General features: G+C 42.3%; 1 long non-coding RNA gene across 1 annotated transcript in view; it reads right to left on the bottom strand.

Annotated features, from left to right (window-relative positions):
• LOC132580296 (uncharacterized) overlaps positions 1-19,966 on the bottom strand; it is a 70,628-nt gene extending 50,662 nt beyond the window's left edge. The window contains exon 1 of the long non-coding RNA XR_009556045.1: positions 19,886-19,966. This is a non-coding gene — a long non-coding RNA (uncharacterized LOC132580296). The remainder of the gene's footprint in view (positions 1-19,885) is intronic.
• Between the last annotated feature and the right edge of the window lie 904 nt (positions 19,967-20,870).

Here is a 20,870-nt window from a genome sequence, read left to right as displayed (position 1 = left end):
AGGTGTGCGACAGAGGAAGCTCATGTAGTTCTTCCTCAGTACAACACAGGGTTGACAACTTTCAGGTGGGCCTGGATATCTCCTGGAACTGGAGAACCAGTTTAGCGTAGTGGTTAAGTGTGCGGACTCTTATCTGGGAGAACCAGGTTTGATTCCCCACTCTTCCACTTGCACCTGCTGGAATGGCCTTGGGTCAGCCATAGCTCTGGCAGAGGTTGTCCTTGAAAGGGCAGCTGCTGTGAGAGTCCTCTCAGCCTCACCCACCTCACAGGGTGTCTGTTGTGGGGGAGCAAGATAAAGGAGATTGTGAGCTGCTCTGAGACTCTGAAATTCAGAGTGGAGGGCGGGATATAAATCCAATATCTTTTTCTTCTTGAATTAGAATTGGTCTCCTGGTGACACAGATCAATTCTCCTGGAGAAAATTGATACTTGTATTATACCCCACTGAGTCCTTCTGCAGGTTCTACCCCTAAATTCTCCAGGTATATCCCAACCCAGAATTGTCAACCCCGTGCAAGAGGAATAAAAATATGTAATATAGGTCCCCCCTTGTTTCATTGCCAATGGCTCATTCATGTATTGTGTTTTTTTCATGTCCTCTTTTTTTACGTATAGATAGCCTTATTTTTCTGATCACGTGCGATTAGCAGTCAAATAAAATGAAGGGCGTGGTGAAGGACCGAAAACTGTGTTCAAAGGATTTCCACCTCTGACTATCAGCAGCTCTCAGATGTCAAATCTCTATTTAAAACAGAAACTGTTTATATTCAGGCATTTCTCTCTAGCCACAATGTCCAGAAACTTTTTTCTTTTAAGGAAACCTGAGATTATCTGGATTCTGCAGAAGACACAGGATTGCACAGTACACCCAATGAATGAATTACAAGGAATGCATTTTAAAAATGTGCTGGCTAAGGGAGTAATCAAACACAAACAACCTAGGAACATAAAAAAGGAGGCAGAAATCTTTGATGGCTCAAGCTAAAAAGGGCTTCTGACATTTTCTGTCTATACAAGTGAAAGAGCAGTTTTATATGTAGACAATGGAACCCCTTGGGGAACCAAGAACAAAGCTAAGTGGCCTGGTTTGGTCAAGGAGCTCCCACTGGCTATTCTAACTACAAACCCAAGGAGGTTAAGTCAGTTGTGTCTCAGCCAAGAGAAAGAGGAGAAATACCATTGGAGATAATTCTCTGCATAAATGATCTAAAGCAGATAGGAACAGCACCTGATCCCCTAAAACCCCCATAGCTGGATCATTGTTGCTGCCCATAACCCATGGCAAGTTCCCAAGAGAAGGGAGATCTATCAGCTTGGACTGCACTCTCTTTTTTAAACTCTCCGTTCATTAACTCTACCCAACCTCATTAATCAAAGCTGGAATAAAATGAGCCCCAGAGAATGCATAGTTTTCCCCTCTGTTTCCAAGCTGCTTTAATTACATTCTCAGTGGGAGGGTTTCTTTCTCTTACAAACAGGGGCAGGCACACCACAGGCCCATTGCCTTGTGGGGATTTGAAGATACTGGCCACAGAGGCTGAGGTCATGACCTGGCCATAGTGAAATAGACATCTTGACCTCTTTTTTGTGTCCACTTGACAAGTACATGTGCCTTTTCATAGCACTGAAGTAGCCAAGCAAACAGATGAGGCAGAGTCAATTATTTCATCTCCACTCCTATCTTCTCATCTACTCAAGTGCATTTTGGGGGGCCTCAATTCAGAAGATGAAACGGCAGACTGGACCCAACAGCAACATAACAGAGTAAGCAGCAACAAATTTATATTTGACATCAGCCATTAACGGTAACATCTGTATTAGTAGCAATGCAGTTTACCTAACACAACGAAGGCTTCAGAGAGGTGTGTTTAGATAACGGGCACCAAAAAAAGCAACACGATTCAGAACACCCTTCTTTAGGCAATGATCTGGGGAACTTCTTTAAAGTGCCACAGACAAACCAATACAAGTTAAGTTATTATAATTTACCATTTTATGAAACCAGGACAGCAGAGGAGGGGCAGGAATCTAGAGGGGGGAAATGCCTCTTCAATAAATGTTATTTTCCTCCATTCCATGAAAAGCTCCAACTGCCCATTTCCGCATATTAAGTTCCTATCAAAGGTTGATATCACGGATCAGGCAGTGTTCTGGCATGCCCATCAACACCTGTTTCTGGCATAGCTGATAGGTAGCCTTCACACTGCGTAAGAAGTGACTTGTGAGATGCCAGCAGCTCTGGTGCAGACACTGAAAATCACAACTTGAAGCATCCTATTTGGAATTCTCTGCAGGATCCAAAGCGTCCTTCAGCACCAGGTGAAGGAAGGAGACCACACAATAAAAACACCTCAGGTCCATGGCCTGTGCCTCTGCCCTAATATTTACACTGCAATCAACTAGCATGTAGCTAAGGAGAGACCCATGTCTACTCATGCCACTTACTGCTTCTTGATGGAAGCAAAGATGTTGGCTACCATGGACACCTTTGCCAGGGTGCTGGTATTGAACAAAGCCTGGCAACATATGACCCGACAGGTCCTCTCACCCTGCCTTGCTCAGATTGCCCCATGCCCATCCAAAACCATCCACTGGTTGTCACCAATGAGCTATCACAGAGAGGTAGATCTCCTGTGCCTGAGGGTAGCTCCAGATGCTGGAAGTGAAGTGTGCCGTTCTCCTAAGAGCATGGGCTAGCTGTGCCTTCATATGGTTCCTGGCAGCCCTAAACAAAGGACACTATGGTCTTGCTCAGCATGATGCAAGCAAGGATCATGTGCCAGGGATAAGTATCTCGGAGCAGCCTGTGGAACCTGGCATCTTCAACAACGGAAAATGGATGCTCAAACATCTCACCAATGAGGTGAGTGACCCTCGTCCCTGTCCTCTACTGCCCACCTCTTGGCACCCTAGCACCAGTCATACCAAACATCTCTGTCAGAGATACTTGGCATCCCTTCTCTACAGGAGACCTGGAGGCACAGCACCAGATCAGATTACTGAGCAACTCTCTTCTTGGCTGACTGGCAGTTGCATGCCCCCAAACCAGCCCCCACCACAAAAGCACAACCTGGTGATATGTCTTCAAATGGTTCCTGAGCCTGGTTATAGAAAGCTGAGCCAGGTCTTCCCCTCCACTGATCCTAGTGCTATATGGCTGGCACTGTGTGACCTGCAGACCTCCCATCCTCTGGAAGTGCTTCTAAATGGTGAAGGTAGAGGGGCCATCACCTTGCCTAATGGATGCAGGCACTGCTGGAGCCACCTCCTGTGAGATGCTTGGGGAAGGCACTCTGTGTTTGGGGGGGCCAAGAGATGCCCAAGGGAGATGGGGGGTAGTTGGCAGCACCTCCAGGTGTCTCTTCTTAGGTGCTCTCCATCTTTTCTTCCTCTCCTCAGAAGTCCTGCTGGACTCTGAAGGAACTGGAGAAGGGACCTGCCAGCTAGCTCCTCTTGTTCCTCCAGCAATCTCTGGGTCCTTGGGATGAATGTGAAAGTCTGAAAACTCTCATTCCCCAACTTCAGATAAGCTCAGGCTGCTCTTGTAACTGCTGAGTCACAACATCTGGAAAAGAGGTAGTCCGAGCAGCAGACTGTAGCCTAGATCCAGCACCTACCTCAGGTACCTCTGTAGGTAATGCTGTGGCAGCAGCCTCAATGAAGAGGACCTTGCTAGGCCTCTTCATTGCACCACCCCCAGCCAATGGATGGAGTGGTGGAAGGCTGCTGTGAGGCAGGCCTCTGCATGGGTATGGGGAAAGCCACAGCCCATCTCCCTACCGCTCCTGTAGTTTTCTGCTTAGCCTTTCCCCCAGAGCCCCATTGTACTTACAGTTATTGCTCCTTCTGTCCCCCTGGACTACTTCACCAAAGTAAGCTAGCTACTACGTGGCACTTGAGTTGGAGTACTAACGGACATACTCTTGAACCTAACTCACTAAGCTGCTGCCCTTGACTTTATTCCTCTTCTTCACTAACCTTTTCCCCCACCCCCAACCTAACCTTTCATTTGGAAAACCAACCTAGACTTGCTTCAGTTGAATTCTTAAAAAAAAAAAAAAGTTCTGACTTTCCAGCCTAAAAGCTGACTGTTTTTTTGTAACTAAAATCTGAGATGGAAGTATCAAACTCTTTTTTAAAATGTCAGTTTATTTTATTTTTCCTAGCAGACAAGCAAAACCTCATTCCTCCCTCCCCCCACCCCCCCCAAAAAATTAAGATAAATCCCTAGTTTTTCTGAAAACCTGACTTTAACTTTTGGAAGACCAAAGAAGGCAGGCTAAACCTTATTTAAAAAGAAAAAACACCTGACTTCCAATTGTTTTGGAGCCCAGGTTAGCCTAATAATTCTAAAAAAAATAATAAAACAAGGCTTTATTTAAAAAAAACAAAAAAATGCACCCTATTACTGCCCACCAAGCAAAAAAAAAACACAGAACTTGAAACAATAATTTAAACAATATTTTAAAACAAGCTGCAAACCAGTCCTTGCACAAAACAAAAGAGGGTCTTCTCAGGCAGTCAGACAGCAGAATTAATCCAAGATGCAGATAGACCAGAGCAGCCAGAGGCACACCAACAGCACTCCCAAAATAATATTGCCTTGAAACGGAGTCAATCTGCAGCCATGCCTGCTTTTTTATCCTTTGCCCATGGTCAGAAAGCTATGGGCTATGAGGGAATCATTATGATTGGGCAAACAGTTCAAAGCTCCCCTAATGTCTGATCCCATTTGCCTGGGAGAGATGTCTCCCACTGCATGTTAAAGGAGGGAAACTGTTAAGGGGGGAAAGCAGGCCTGGGATCCTTTAACATGCCAGCCCTGGATATTCCCAAATATTTCCAAAAACATTCCGGACACAGATACTGGTATTGTTGAGAATCCTGAATGTCATCTGGATAACCAAATATACCCCCACCAAAAAAAAAAAAAAATACCGCTAAGGTATTTTTCAGGTTTCTATTTAGATCAGATATATCTGGGCACACATACCTAGTTGTCAGTCCTATTGCTCAACAGTCTTCACTGTAGCTACAAATTTCTCCTTTCTTCACTCCATTTCTATCTGGTGCAGTAATTCCTTCCTTTCATTAGGTGCCAGGACCTGCCTGTCTATAGGTGATCTCCTAGGGCACAAAAAATGGCGAGGAACCAACCAGCCCTCACTGCCCTGCCAACCTGCAGCAGCAGGATCTTTAGTGGCAAGCAGCACCAGATCTGAGAGGTATCCCTATCCTCCATTAGTCCACAGGGAGTCTGCTCCTCCCCTCACTCCACTGGGGGGACAGAGATGGGACCTCTTCTCCCCAAAGTATGATGCTGGGTGCAGGGGAGGGCACAATGGGAAGGCTTCTAGTGTCCTGGCCCCCATGATGAACCTCCTGATGACACTTGGGTTTTTTGGCCACTGTGTGACACAGAGTGTTGGACTGGATGGGCCATTGGTCTGATCCAACATGGCTTCTCTTATGTTCATAAGGCATGCAGCAGCCTCCTGCAGCACAGTGCTGGGTGAGAAGAGTGAGAGGCAGCTTCCCTGTCCTAGCCTAGGGTGCTCCGAAACCCAGATACCCCTGGTGGCTGCTGTATGGATGGGAATGTTCAGATCTTTCCCAGTCCTGTCCATAGCAGTACAACATTTTCTGCAACAATTCCCTGTAGTGGTCATCCCCTTGCCACACTGCCAAGCTCAAGTTTAAAAAACAAAACAAAAATCCTGTAATTAACAAATCAAACTAACAACTGTCACCTGCCAGTTTTAAAAATCCTTTTAAACTCTTCTCCTCATGGTGTAAGCAGAAAAATGGTTGTTTCAAGTGTATGAGGCAGTGGAAATGTGGATTAACTCACTATATGTAAGCCCTATTGCCAATCAATGTTCTCTCTAAGCTGCAGAGTTTTGTGAGCAAAAATTCTATTTTGTGAGCTATTGGCATTAAAGTTGTGAGCTACTGCATAAATTAGTGTGCTCTGGGATCATCCTTCCTGAGCTAAGACAAAAATGGGTGAGCTGGAGGCTAAAAATGTGTGAGCTAGCTCGCTCTAACTCAGCTTAGAGGGGAAAGTGTTTCCAATGCACAGAATTGCTGCCTATGAGGAAAACTGGGAGTCTCCTCACTGTGTGGAAGTCACCACAATAACTGAAAACTTGCCACAACACTGAAAACAAAGGTCAGGGAGGCTCGCACACTTATCATTTTGTATAATATGTTCAATGGACTTAGTTTGGAGTAAATTTATATCTATAAAATAATAAAACTCCTTTCATCTTGGCAAAACTGAGCAACCTGACTGGTTGGGACTGGGTGGGACTGTGATGCATCAACCTTTGGCCTGTCAAACTATCAATCTTGCATGCCATTGGTTGAGTCCGCTCCTCTCTTCCACCTAAGTAGCTGCTGCTAGCCAGCAGCACTGATTCTGTCAGTAAAAGACAACCAACCTTAGTTCTGGCAGTTACTGGCCCCCCCTGCTCTCCCATTGGCTGAGCTGCCTGTTGCACTGATTCACAGGAGAGAAATAAACCCTTCCCTTGATTGGCTGAGGGAGGGAGGAGGGAAACAGCCAGAGAAAGGCTTCCCTTGATTGGCTGAGGATTCCTCCCTATCCTCCTCTGGAATGGGGGGAAAATGTCACCCTGTGGCAACAAACCAGATACAAAGAGAGAGATATGGAGGGAAAGCGAGACAGAGAGATTGAAGCCCTGTGCTTAACACGAGCGACGTTATCAGATACGAACTGTTGGTCTGAAAGGTATCATTAAAGGCTTCTGAGGCAGAATTCATTGGAGCCAGTTCTGACCATGGCTGGGAGTTCCAGGATGGTGGGAAATTACTAAAGATTCTATGGTGGAGTTTGAGGATGGCATAGGAGTTAGGACTTTAGAATTGGATCTGTCAGACATAGGTTCTTGCTGAGGGAGCTGACTGGGTGATTTTGGACCAGTCACAGACTTCCAGCCTAATCTGCCATACAGGGTTGTTGTTCAGATCAAAGGGGAGAGAGCAGAACGATGTAAGCTACTGTGGTCTCTCTCCCATGAAGAAAGACTGTCCTTTTCCTAGGTACAGGCAGCAGGGAGAGGGGGGGCAGTGGAAAGAGGGCAGATAAAGGGAAGGAGACAGGGTTGCCAACTCCAGGTTAGGAAATTCCTGGAGATTTAAGGACCTGGAGAGGGTGGGGCTTGAGGAGGGGTGGAACCTTAGACAGGTACAATGCCATTTCCTTCTGTGAACCACTGCTCACAGCCAGTTTGGTGTAGTGGTTAAGTGTGCGGACTCTTATCTGGGAGAACCGGGTTTGATTCCCCACTCCTCCACTTGCACCTGCTGGAATGGCCTTGGGTCAGCCATAGCTCTGGCAAAGGTTGTCCTTGAAAGGGCAGCTGCTGTGAGAGCCCTCTCAGGCCCACCTACCTCACAGGGTGTCTGTTGTGGGGGAGGAAGGTAAAGGAGATTGTGAGTCACTCTGAGACTCTTTGGAGTGGAGGGCGGGATATAAATCCAATATCATCTTCATCTTCTTGTTGTCAGTCTCCAGTTGAGGGCTGGCAATCACTTAGAATTACAACTGCTCTCCAGATGGCAGAGATCAGCTCTCTTGGAGGTAGGGGGAGAGAGTGAATGTCTTCACTTGGGTGGATGAGAAGATAGCAAGGGCACTCACCCAAAGCCTCTTTCTAGAGCATGTTGTATTTTTTCTCCACTATGAGTATTATTCCTAATAAAGTGAATGAGGTTGTAGATTTAATGTCCGAACAATTTAGGCAATCTTACACCACTGTTTATTGTATGCAGCATATGTTTTTATTGTATTTTTAATTTTGAATCCACCTTGAATCTCAACAAGAATGGCAGACTATAAATGAAATAACTATACACCCTGCTACTTGTACTACTCAGCTTTCTCTTCAGATCTTTCCCAACAATGGGCAGTATCATGGCGTCTAAAGCCAGGAAACCAGTTCTGGGGAGATGGGGTGGTGTGTGTGGAAAACTAAAAACTCTCCCATATCTATAAGCTATCATATTCAAGGCTAAAAGGGAATATCTCCATTAATAAACTTCTGGAAATCTTAATATGAGTTTAGACTTAGAGATGTAAATAAAGGCAATTAAATCAATTATTTAAATCAACAAGAACCAAGCAAGCAAGAAAAAACAATTTAAAATCAATGGTATTTGCACTTTAGGTATTTCCTTTTAAAAGCACAGAATACTTTCAGTTGGTCTTGAATGCTGTTGGATGCCCATACAAATATTATCCTACTCATCTTCTGATCTGATTATGGGCCTCCATCTCATAGTAACAGGATTTCAAAGAAGCCTTGTTATGAATTCAGACTGTAAGAATTCTCACTTCCAACTCTATTACAAGTCCACAATATGTACTAAACATTAGATGACTGATATATATTTTGACAGATACATTTGTATATATGTGGTCTACCCGTTATTACTTTATTGTAATTTATGAATAATTAAAACTCATTTAAAGCTTTTTAAAATAAAATTGTATACATTCTTATTACATTTGCTTATGGACCCAGAATTTCCAGACATAAGGAAGGGCATTAACAGGGAGATGCACATGTTTTCCCATTCCATGAGATGCAAATTTGGTTGGTGGTCATAAATATTCATAGCTTGAGAGAAAATTGCAGCAATCAAGTAGTTAAAAAGCACAAAATGGGAGTACTAGATCACTCAGGTGGGCTCAGTAGCTGATTCTGGTAAGGTACTATGAAAACCCTGTCCACTTCCCTCCCTCAGAGGCAAGATTTTCCCTCTGTTTTCCTTTCCCTTTACTCATTGAGCCATCCTAGTAATGTGTTCCCTTCTTAGCTGAAGAATTCTGGTTGTCCCACCCTGTCACAGCATGATATTTTGGCTACTGGCTCAGCGCAGAAACCTGAGGAAAGGATCAGGAGCCCACTCGAGGCATTTTGAAATTAAAAAAACCCAAAACATTTTATTTAACATAATGGAGAACAGTCAGGTGAAATCAGGGAGGACATTTCTGAGCTGAAATCAGTATATGCACAGACTGTAGTTCTTATGTTTTTGACTGAGAGCTTTTTAGCCTTTCAGCACATGTTCTTTGAGTATTCTGACTTTTTTTATTTTTCGTGTATGCGCATGTGTGAGTCTGCACCTGGAAATCATGTTGACCTCTGGTGACTGTCCCCTACTGGGGGCATGGAGAATATTCAGGGAGGCTGCTGATAAGCCTGCCCCCATCTTCGACTGGGTATTTCAAAGACAATCTCCCATCCAATACTAACCACAGTCGATCCCGCTTAGCTTCTGAGATCTGATAAGATCGGGCTTGCCTGAGCTGTCCAGGTTTGGGCAAGTATTCTGACTCTCTTGGTTTCCAGAAAACTGGTGCACTCTTTCCAGTACCCAAACTCTTCTTGAAACACCAGTACCCATCTTGAGTTTTTAACTTATTCTTAAGGCTTCTAAAGGCAGTTTTATAACCACACCAGACCAGGGATCTCTGCATTCTTCAGAGCTAACTCCCTCCCTTGGTCTGATTCTGGACTGAAGTCACAATGAATAAATGTATGCAGGGCTTTTTTTTAAAGCACTTTTTAAATGCAGTTCCAGCTGGCTTGGTGTCAGGAGGTGTGGCCCAATATGCAAATGAGTTCCTGCTGGACTTTTTCTACAAAAAAGAACTGTGTATGGATTCTAGTAGTGGAGAAAATCAGATATTAATTCCTTCTTTTACAACTGTAGCTGTTTCTCTTTTGTGTGCAGGTGTATTTTTGTTTTGTTTTTCTTTTTTATTATTTGTACAAAAAATCCAATAAAATATTTTATTGAATGTTTATAGTTAGGATTTTTAGCTCCAATGTGCATTATTTTGCACTTACTCACATTGAACCTCATTTGCCATATTGATGCCCACTCACTCCGCCTCAACAGTTCCCTCTGAAGCGTCTCACAGTCCTCCCTGGTTCTTACTGCCCTGAACAACTTAGTGTCAACCGCAAACTTAGCCACTTCAGTGCTTATTCCCATCTCCAAATCATTAATGAACAAGCTAAAGAGCGTGGGACCTATATGGTACCCCACTGCTTATTACATTCCACTATAAAACTATCCATTTATACTCACGCTCAGTTAATTCCTGTTAATTCAAGTGATGCCTGTTTTGTACAGGTTCAGCATATCCTAGAAAGTTCCCTAGTAACTGAGAAATCCAAGCTCTGGAAACACATAATTTTACCTGTCTGGCTGGCCCTGTATGTAGAACAGGGCCAATTCATAGTTTTCTTTGTAAATATCCTAAACTTCAATTTCTAAACCATGTCACAACACCTCCACCCAGCTCCTGAATACTATGAAGAACATGTCTACAAGGGACTACACAAGCAAGGACCATAGATGATAGTCTGTAAATTGGATATCACCAAATCACTGGATGGCTTAACCCCACTTTTTGCATTGGTGTCACAGGTACTCTCTTATAAGCTATGAGTGAAGTGACTAGGTTCAAAGTTTTTAACAATATTGAATTATGCTGGTATGCATTCGGCAGTCAGTAAACCTGGCACAAGGCACTGAAACCAACTGATTCCATATTTCCCATCATATATGCTTCCACAAGCAGCATATGAATCTTGTGACAACTCCTTGTGGAACAATAATAATGGGAATCAGAGGGAATCTAAAATACTCCCGACACACAACTAATCTAGCAAGAGAGCACGGAACTGCATTTTCAATAAGGAAAGCATTCCTTATCTCATCAACAGCACAACTTCTCCAAACACAGTTGGAAGATTACAGTATCTGTGGTGGGTGCTAAATTGAAACATCAGGAAAGAGAGCAAAGATAGTTAACATGGGCTAGTAGAGAGGGGTAAAATATGAGAAAGTAAAATCAGATAGTGAAAAAGGATAAGAGTACAGCTGGAATTTTTCCTCAGTACTGTTTCTTATGAAATTTGATGTATATCACAGTCAGTATTTTACTCCTATACTATATTTGAATAGTTTATTTTATATGGAGTCACTGTTTAAGAAGTAAATATTAGAGGTTTTCAAACTGTCAGTGAACCTCACTGAATTGGAGGGGGGGGGGAGTTAAACTCTCAATTATTCCCAGTTAAGGGGGAAAATATAGCCCAATGTTGGTAAACCTCTATAAGCAATTAGCCCTACTCTTAAGAGCGTGGAAAAAAATCAGCATTTGTTTTTGGCATAAATCTGTAATAACATTTTACAAGTGTTATGTATAAGTTTGTTCATGGTAACAAACTGTAAGCATTGTATATGATAGAGCAGTATTCTGTATTGTTCAGATTTGCCATCATTCTCAGGATAGGAAATGGTGGGTAAAATCACTGGAAGGTAAGAGCTGGACATAGCTCAACCCATAAATATCTTTGAGAAAATATTAAAGTTTCTCTTTCAAACATTTTGATTTTAGCAATGGTGGGTATATTAACCTGGTTTATGACAGTTCCTCCCCCCCCCCCCCTTTTCCAATATTATCAGTGCAAAGATCTTTCATTGTAGACACGATAAACCCCTCATTACAATCACCCCACAGACATCAAACTAATGAGAGGCTGTGAAATGGGAAAGCCGCGTGTGGCACCCTGCATGCCCATGTGTGTGTTCTGGGATGCAGCAGAGAATTACTCCACTGTCTATATCCCGCTCAGCACCTGCTCTTCTGTTCCTTTGGGGCAGGCTGGCCTAAGGTGTTACTGAGGCCCCTGGGAGAAGGCTCAGCTGGGGCTGCAGTTGGTAAAAGGGTCTGCAGAGGGAAGAAGCAAGAACCAGAATCTGTTACACTGAAGCATGACAACAGAGAACAATAAATTTGAAACAGATGCTCCTGAAATGAGCTGCCTGCCAGCAAAGTGACCACTGAGAGACTCAGTTTTGTCTAGGCTTTGCCAAGAGGAAGGCTTTGAGACACCATCCAAGTTTCATAGGAGTTTAGCACTCCTGTTAGATACAATTGAGCTCCCTACATATCCTCTCCTTACAGACCACAGTAATTACAATAGGAAAGGCCTGCTAGGGCAAATCAGTGGACAGACCAGATAGTACCACTGTGTGTATGGAGAGGGAGATGATGAATTGCAGCACTCCCAAGCTTAATTTATCAGCCAGTCCAATAAGCCTTTTGTTATGAAGTTTTACTGCCACATTAAATGAATAAAAGATACAACTGGGACCCCATTTGTTGGCCCTGGATCTTGCTATAAAACATAATGGATCTATTACTTAAAAATAAAAATCAGGAATACAGACATTCTTTCCTTCCCAACCTCTTACCCAGGTACCCAAGTATCCAAAAAACAAGCAAACATCAGTTTCAGGATTTTTCAGCAAGCCTGGGGGAAGTCCCAGGTTAGCTGAAAAATATGAAATGCAAAATTTTTTAAAAGACCCCAAAATCATAGAAGCAATGTCTGATGCCTTAAGGATGCCAATGAGATCTTCCCAAGACTATGCTGTGAGATCTCAGCAACCAACATTGCCAAGGATCCCAAGGAGAGCAGACAAAAAAGGAGAGAGAGGGGAGGTAAAGCTGGAGGACCAAGAGGCAGAAAAGATAAAAAGGGAAAACTGAAGCCAAAGGAATAAAAGAAAAAGAAAGGTGGGTGGTGGCAGAGAAGGAAAAGGGAGCAGAGTCTAGGGAAGGAAAGCCAAAGATGTGGGGAGAGAAGAGGAAAGTTCAGGGGATCTGCCAAGGGAGGGAAAGGGGAAATTATCAAGTATGATGTCTATAGAACTGACAGGGCCCCCACAAGTCTCCCTCTTATAACTTCCATTCATAACCTATTTCTCTACCCTCTGACACCTGACCATTTTTGTCAGTGTTTTCAATTGACTTTTGCCATCAGCATCTAGAACAAAAGGCAGCGAATTGGCTTACAACACTTGACTAGCCAGCCCTAGTCTTACAGTCTATCACCAACAGGCAACAACCCTCAATAGGCTAAAGTTTGCCAATTACTCTCAAGCAGCAACCTCTGTTTTCTCCTCCATTCTTCCAAATTATTGCTGCCTCCTATATTCTCTTTGCTTTCCAGGTATTTTCAGGCACATCTTCCTTGCTGCTGTTCTGAAGCACACCCTTGTCTGTTACCCATTTCCTAATCCATGCATAACATTTGCTTGAAGAATGATGCCACAGTGTATGGAGTCATAGAATGAAGGCTATCACAATTCTGTGAATTTATTTGCACAGTTCCTCTTTAATGCTTTGATGTCTACCATAAAACATTAAGGAACATAGCACATTAAGGAACATAGCAACTGGAAACACTGTCCATATTAGGGATCTCTGAAGGACCCAGACTTGTGCTGCTTTAACATACAGGCATGCATCTCCTATTGCCTGAGAAATCTTTCTGTATAAAATAACTCTAAGGAAATTTACAAGGCAGGTCTGGAAGGCCATAATTTAATCTGAAGTCAGGGCACCTTGTAAATGCAGCACACATTAAACATAGATAATGTGCAGCAAACCCTGCAGGTCCTGCGGCAAAACTGTGCTCAACTATGCTGCAACACGGAGCCCCAGGACTATTCAGTAACCTTTCTTTTAAATGGAATCATTCAAACCACTGCAGTGCAGAGAGGAACTGCATAACCTAAGCACTTCAAGTCCAAGGAAAGCAATGGCAGGTGTGAATTAGCTGCAAGATATTAAAATGAAATTGAAATCGCTGGGATAAGAGAAGACCATTCTGTGCCTGGCTGCAGTACTGAAATGCTTAAAATGTGCAATAGGATAGGAAGGGAAGAAGACCCAAAGATATGCCCTATGTACTTACTCAAACTGCACATAAATATTTAAGTTTGTATCTCCCTCTCCCTAAGTCTGGCTTATAGTGGGTGACATCTTAGAATATACAGGGGTGTCAAACTCAATTATTATGAGGGCCAAATCCAACATAAATGAGACCTTGTCGGTCCATGCCATGTGTCATAAAATGTAATGCCAGGTAGCGGAGAAATAAACTTCATAAAGGACACAAACACAAATTTGTTTTTAAAATTTTTAAAAATATATGCTTAAAAGATTAGCACTTTTGCAATATTTTGTTTATTTAACAGTTTCTGATAACTGACACGTCTTGCTCTGAATTATTACATCAAAATCTGGAGACAATGTGTTGTAGTAATCCTGAGTATACTGTTCAGGTGTTGATCTGTAAGTCGCAAACCTACCGTACTTTTAATTTATTGACATTCATTACAGAAATCTCATGGTCAATGAGGAAAACATGAAATGGCTGGGCATTGCAAGCTTTTGTACATAAATTTCTTCATGTGCTGGGCAACCAAAGGAGAAAATAGAGACTTTGCTCTGTAGCTCCTGTGTGACTGAGCAAATCTGGCAAAGCAAGCTGTGACACAGAAGGAAGCAAGAGAGGGAGAAGGAAGCAGATGACAATGAGTTGCTCACAGGCCTGATAGAAGCTCTCTGGGGGCCTGATCAGCTTTTGTACATAAATTGCTTCATGTGCTGGCAGCCAAAGGAGAAAATAGAGACTTTGCTCTGTAGCTCCTGTGCGACTGAGCAAGTCTGGCAAAGCAAGCTGTGATACAGAAGAAAGCAAGAGAGGGAGAAGGAAGCAGATGACAATGAGCTGCTCACAGGCCTGATAGAAGCTCTCTGGGGGCCTGTTCAGCCCTCATTTGACACTCGTGATATACATATACAATTTACTATACACACATACAATTAATCAAGAGAGAGAGAGAGAGAGAGAGAGAGAAATACAATAAAATTAATAAAATGATATATACCAACAAAAAGAAAAACATTATTAAAATAAAGAGTCACGTCATCCTAGACCAAACACAAGCACTTCCCCATATCACTCAGAAAAATAAGGAGCAAGTTCAAAAGGGATTGACATAAACTTTAGCAGATGGGTGGAATGAGTAGTTTGTCAAGATGGCTGATCAGTGTTGCCCTCTAGTGTCATCACACAGAATTCTGCCATTACAGACTGACTGAAAGGTGATTCTAAACATGGCATTTTGAGTCCACAGAGTCATTTTTAAAAAAAATATGTGACCACGTATGCAAAACAGCCAGTGTGGTGCAGTGACTAAGAGTGATGGACCAGTATCTGGGAAATCCAGATCTGAACCCCATTCTGTGATGGACACTCGAGTGCCCTTGAGCCAGTCATTCACACTCTCTCTCAGTATAACCTACTTCACAGGGTTGTTGTAAGATAAAAAAGAGGAGAGTAATGTAAGCTGTGTCATGGTCCCCACTGAGGAGAAAGGTGGGGTACAAATGAATAAAATAAATAGAAATCATGTTAGAACTAATATCTATATTGATAAATCCATCTATAAGGCCTGATCCAACAGAAACTTGGGGTTCTACTCACAGGCCCTGCATATGGGTAATCAACTCCTGATAAAGCCATGGTTCAGAGACCACATTTTATTGGTGAGATACGTAAGCCAGACACAGAGGCTTTACTGGAGGCTATTGTGCCAAAATGCTTTGTTTTTAAAATCCGCAGGACTCCCTTCAGGAGTCCATCCAGTTCTGCAAAGCAAGTTACTAAAGCAGTTGCTTTTATAGGGAGCAAGTGCTCCCTCTGCTGTTCTAAATGGGATAGATCTCCAAGAACAAGCTAAGTACTAACTTGATGGGGAAAGTCCTTGAAACATCCAGTCCCATTATGATTGTTAAGCACTGCAACATGAGTTTCCCACATTCTGGCAAGAAACCCTGTTTGCAAACACATTTCCCATTTCAAATCCTTAAAAACTGAAAGGGACAAGAAAAATTAAATGAAGAGCTCTAGATTCACAAAAACTGTTGCTGTAAAGTAGAGGTCTCCACGGTTTTTGAGTCTTTGGGTACCTGTGAATTCTGACATAATATGGTAGGTGCAACAACAAAATGGTTGCCACATGAGGTGGAGTCATCATCAAAATGGCTGCCATAGCTTACTTTCAGTCACCCAGCTAAAATTTGGCTAAACTGCACCCAGCTGCTGCCAAAGCAATGTTTTTTAAAATCTGTATAGCTGCTCAGAAGGCTTGCTGGGCAAAAGCCCCACTTGGCCTCACCCACTTGGTGGGTGCTGGGAACAGTGTCAGCAAGCACCATAATGCCAACGTGCACTGCACTAGAGACCCCTGCTATACAGTACATGCAAAATGGGACTCTGACGACAAGGATGACACAATTAGGAAACAGACAGTAACAAACAAAGGGAAAATCCAGGATGGCCAGCCAATAAAAGGGTAGGTACGTTCAAAAGCCAGATCAAGACTACAGATCTTTCCTGGAATCAAGCCCCATTAAATAAAATGGACTTGCTTAGGACTGCTCTCCAAATGTGGGAATACACTTCCATGTTTAAGTTTCCCCCCCCACAAGAGCTCCCTGCAGTCCTGCATGATATAGCCATAACATGGAAACAATCCGGCTGGGTGAAACCACATACAGTTGCAGCAGCGTAGAGATAACAAAAGAATCTTGACTAGTAGAAGGGAATTAGAATATTAATCACAGAAAAGGTTAAAAAGCTTCTTAAACATAATATACCACAAGACAGGAATTCTAGTGAGGCTCTTTGGTCTCACAGAAAGACTGTTTCTGAACTTCAGTTATAATAATTGAAAGCCGCTTTCTAATTTCCAGTCTACCGTTGAGGATTTGTTGACAATTTATTAATCTCTCACTTTTCAGCTATGAAATGTTCAAAACCGCTCATGTTTTTAAAAGTCATACTATTTCTTCCTCCTTTCCAATAAATCAGTCTCCATTGTTCAGTAAATGCTGTAGTCTTTAACTGTATAGCATCCTGAAATCGAAGCGAGGAGGAGCCCAATGCTTCTCTTATTCTCATACCTTCTTCAGGACTACCAGCTTTCTGTATGCCTGCTTGAGCTCTTACTGGACATTTTTATACATCCCTTCAAGGCATCAACCAAGATCAGAGATCAGGAAACAGCCCCAGAGACACAAAGCATTTTCAATCCAGAAATCTGGGCTCTCCATATAAGTCTCTCTCAGCACCAGAAGCCACAATCATTGTTGAATTCTCCTCAACAAGCTGCAGATCTTGTCCCTAGCCCAGGATTCAACTTGCTTAAAGGCAGACTTAGGTGAAATTGTCCCCCAAAAGATAACACAAATATTTAACTGCTAGATGAGTTCTCCTAAAAAGACACATAAGTAACTCAGTAAGTTGGTATATGATAATATCTGGACCATTTATCAATGGGTAGCGTTATAACAGAGATAAGTGCTTTCCTGCTACTTTGTATTTTAAAAGGAGTCATAACGCAATATGAGTCCAGCTGCCACCCAATTCCCTATAGTTTTCAATCTTGCTGCGCCTGAAAGTCCATGACCTTGGTGTGGTAAGATAACATTTCACCACAGCTATCTGTGTAAAAATATATCACTTTGTAAGGTGAATGCTCAGAGGCTAAGCTAAAACTACATTTTCACACAGTCAAAAGGATGAGGAAGCATTTTTTTTTCTCATCTCCCAGTCTGCAAAAATTGGCAAGACTTCAATTCCTATGTTAACAGATGTAGCCCAGAAAACAAAAGAGGTTTGTATTATTGGAGTAAGCAGCACATCTTCAACAGTGGTAACAAACTCTTTCTACCCTTTCTTAGCTGGTAATTTTCCACTTAGTGGCTGAGAAGTGACTGGTCTATTGGCATTATAGAAAACCTCCGTTCTTTGTGACAAACGCACAAAGGATAAGATGACATCACATAGTTAAAAAGGAGATGGCCTACCAGAGGACAGACAATGGTTAAGAAAGATATGAACAAGAAATGTGGCATGATGTTCTCCCTGGTCAAGGCTGCATTGTCCCAGGTCTGCTATGGTTTTCCCCACAGTGGAAAACCCACTAAGGCCTCAAATTGTAAAGGGAAGGGCACCTTATTCCTCCTCCTTTTGTTCCCTGAGGAGGAACTCTGCCTGAGGAGGAACACTTCAGCCTCCTTGGCCTGCTGCACATCCTCCTTAAACAGGCTGCCCTTCAAATCCTCTCCCAGAGATGACTCCTCTTCTCTGCTCTTTCATCCAACCAGAAATGTCCCGGAGGAGTGTACCAGCTGCAGCCATCTCCTAAGTTGTTCCCTCCCTCAGGCAGTGACTGGCTTCACCCAGTGTGTGGGTGTAATAAAACTGAAGATGTGAGCTCCTCTGTGAGGTCTAGCTGCTTGAAACCATTAGCCTAAATTTCACATCTCCCATGATAGAAAGCAGTGTCAGTGTGGCATGTTATACCACATTTAGTACTACTTGACTTTTCCTTTCTGTGTGACTAATCTACACTCTGCCAACCAGATACTCTCTCTTCACTCTTCCTAAATTCTTTTCCTACTTAATATTTTTGTAGAGTCCATCTGAGAAGTGAAAAATTCTGTACCCTTCATTCTTATGAATAAAAGCATGTCAAATCTTCAACAAAACCCTGATTTTGCCAAATTAAGGCTATATTCTCTGAACATCTATTTAGGAATAAGTTTTATATCTATTTAAGACTAAATTCTACAGTGGGAGTTATTTCCAAGGGAACAGGCACAGATAAAAATGTAGGAAACCTATAATACCATGCATAATAACTACAAACTAGAGGGAGAGGAATAACTGCATAGGATTGTACTGGAAAAGGTTTACATTCCCTACAAAGTTGGAGAACAAATATATCTGAAGAAACATCTAAGGCAGGGATGTCAAACTCATTTGTTAGGAGAGCTGGATCTGACACAAATGGGATTTAGTGGGGCGAGGCTATGTATGTCATAAAATCGAATGTCAGGTAGTGGAGATATAAACTTTTTAAAGGACACAGACAAAGATATTATTTCTTAACTTAAAATACAAACATGCTTAACATTCTTGCCATATTGTTTAAAATGGAAAGGTGGGGGGATAATGGGATTGGCAATACAATTTTAAAAATAAAACATCAAGAAAAAGCACAAGGATCACAGCAGAAACGAAAAATATAAAATGCTCTGAGCCTGGTAAAACAATGAAATGGCACTGCAAACTTCTCACCCTCCCCCCCCCCAAGGTCTACTTAGACTGGGAGTGGTTCTCCAGTGTAATATCCTCCTTTGGTTGTAGGTCCCCAGGTTAGAGTACTCACTAGGTCAGGTCAATTCAGTAAAGGCAAGCTGGCTCAAAGCATCAACCCTTTATTTGCAAGGATACAACTCCAGGAAGCATGAGTTTTTCAGCTGGCTATAGGTACGCTGAAAGCAAAACTATCTCCACTGCATTGAAACACAAACAAAGTTGCAATAAAAATGTGGAATGGATTTTCCATTAACGTCTGTGGGCCCTATCTATCTGGGCACAGAGACTTTAATAGAAAATTCATTCCATGTTTTCCTTGCAGCTTTGTTTCATGCTGCAGTCAGCAAAGACAAGGCAGAAAGAGCTGGGAACTGAAGGAGCAGGGAACTTCATCAGCCTCAAAGCGTGAGTTCAAGAGGGGGTGGAGGGGAGAGAGAAGAGCCCCATGGGCCTGATTAAAGCCCTGGGCAGGATGGGTGTGGCCTGCAGGCTGGACATTTGACACCCTTGATCTAAGGGATTCACTGTCTAGCTACCATCTTTCTATAGCACATATTCAATATATGTTCGTTTTGCACAAAAAGCCATAATAGCACTTTAATAAAAAGAAGCAGTAGGCAATAAAGTTATTAATTTTTTTTAGCTGAACAGCAGTTGGAAATATGTTTTGTAGAATTTATTATTTATATTCTGCTCCATCACTTAGGTTCAGAGTGACTTATAGTGGTTTTTCCAAACACATTTCTGTTCTCCAAGGACTCACAATTTATTTATTTGATTTATATACAATCTAAACAATTTATAACTTACCATTTATAATAATGTAATATACAATAAGGGACCAGACTTCCATGTGCGATGAAGATGCAGTCTCTAGGGCTCTTCACAGAAACAAATCTCCATTTTCAGATCCGAATGCCTATTCTGACAATAAAATGAATTTTTAAAAAGATGGTGCAGAGTGAGATGGGGTAGGATTGTTGCAGTATTTAACCCTGTAAATGCCCTGCTTCTTCAGATATTTGATCATTTATATTCAAAGCCTTTTTATCTTGCTGTCAACTACACAAATCAGTAGTGAGGGTCAACAGTCATTCAGATAGAAAGCTTGAGAACTGTTGAAACAGAGTAACTATGGCATTTCAGCTGGATTCAGTAATGGTTGGCCATTACATGAACTAACCTGGGAATTGTCAGGTTCCTGTGCTGTCTCCTCCTCTTACACAGATCTAAAATAATTTGTTATCTCCAGGTTTGTGTTATGCCACAGTTTGTCATTATATCCTAACGAGTGAACTATATTTAAGTACCTACCCTTCAACCAATACTGCAAGCAGGAATCATAGCTTGGAATCCTGCCATGAAAGCTAAGACACTAACCACAATTTGCCATAAACTTGCAAACAATTAATTATATCAGGGGTGTCAAACTCATTTGTTAGGAGGGCCAGATCTGACATAATTGAGATCTTGTCGGGCTGGGCCATGTGTGTCATAAAATATAATACCAGGTAGTGGAGATATAAACTTCATAAAGGACACAGACAAATACAAAGATTTTTAAAAAACTTTAAAATAAAACATGCTTAAAACATTAGCACTCTTGCAATGTTTTGTTTATTTAACAGTCTCTGATAATTGACAACTCTTGCTCTGAGGAGCCTCAGTCAACAGAAGGAAGAGAGGTTTGGCTCAGTAGCTCTGCTGTGTGACTGAGAGAGCCTGGCAAAGCAAGCTCCCCCCCCCTTCTCCCCAAGGGAGGAGACTCAGCCAATGGAGAAAATGAAGGCTTTGC

Source organism: Heteronotia binoei, chromosome 12 (assembly GCF_032191835.1).
Source record: "Heteronotia binoei isolate CCM8104 ecotype False Entrance Well chromosome 12, APGP_CSIRO_Hbin_v1, whole genome shotgun sequence".
Lineage (NCBI taxonomy): Eukaryota > Metazoa > Chordata > Lepidosauria > Squamata > Gekkonidae > Heteronotia > Heteronotia binoei.
Note: the sequence above shows the minus strand (reverse complement) of the source record. Positions and strands in the feature narration are given on the sequence as shown.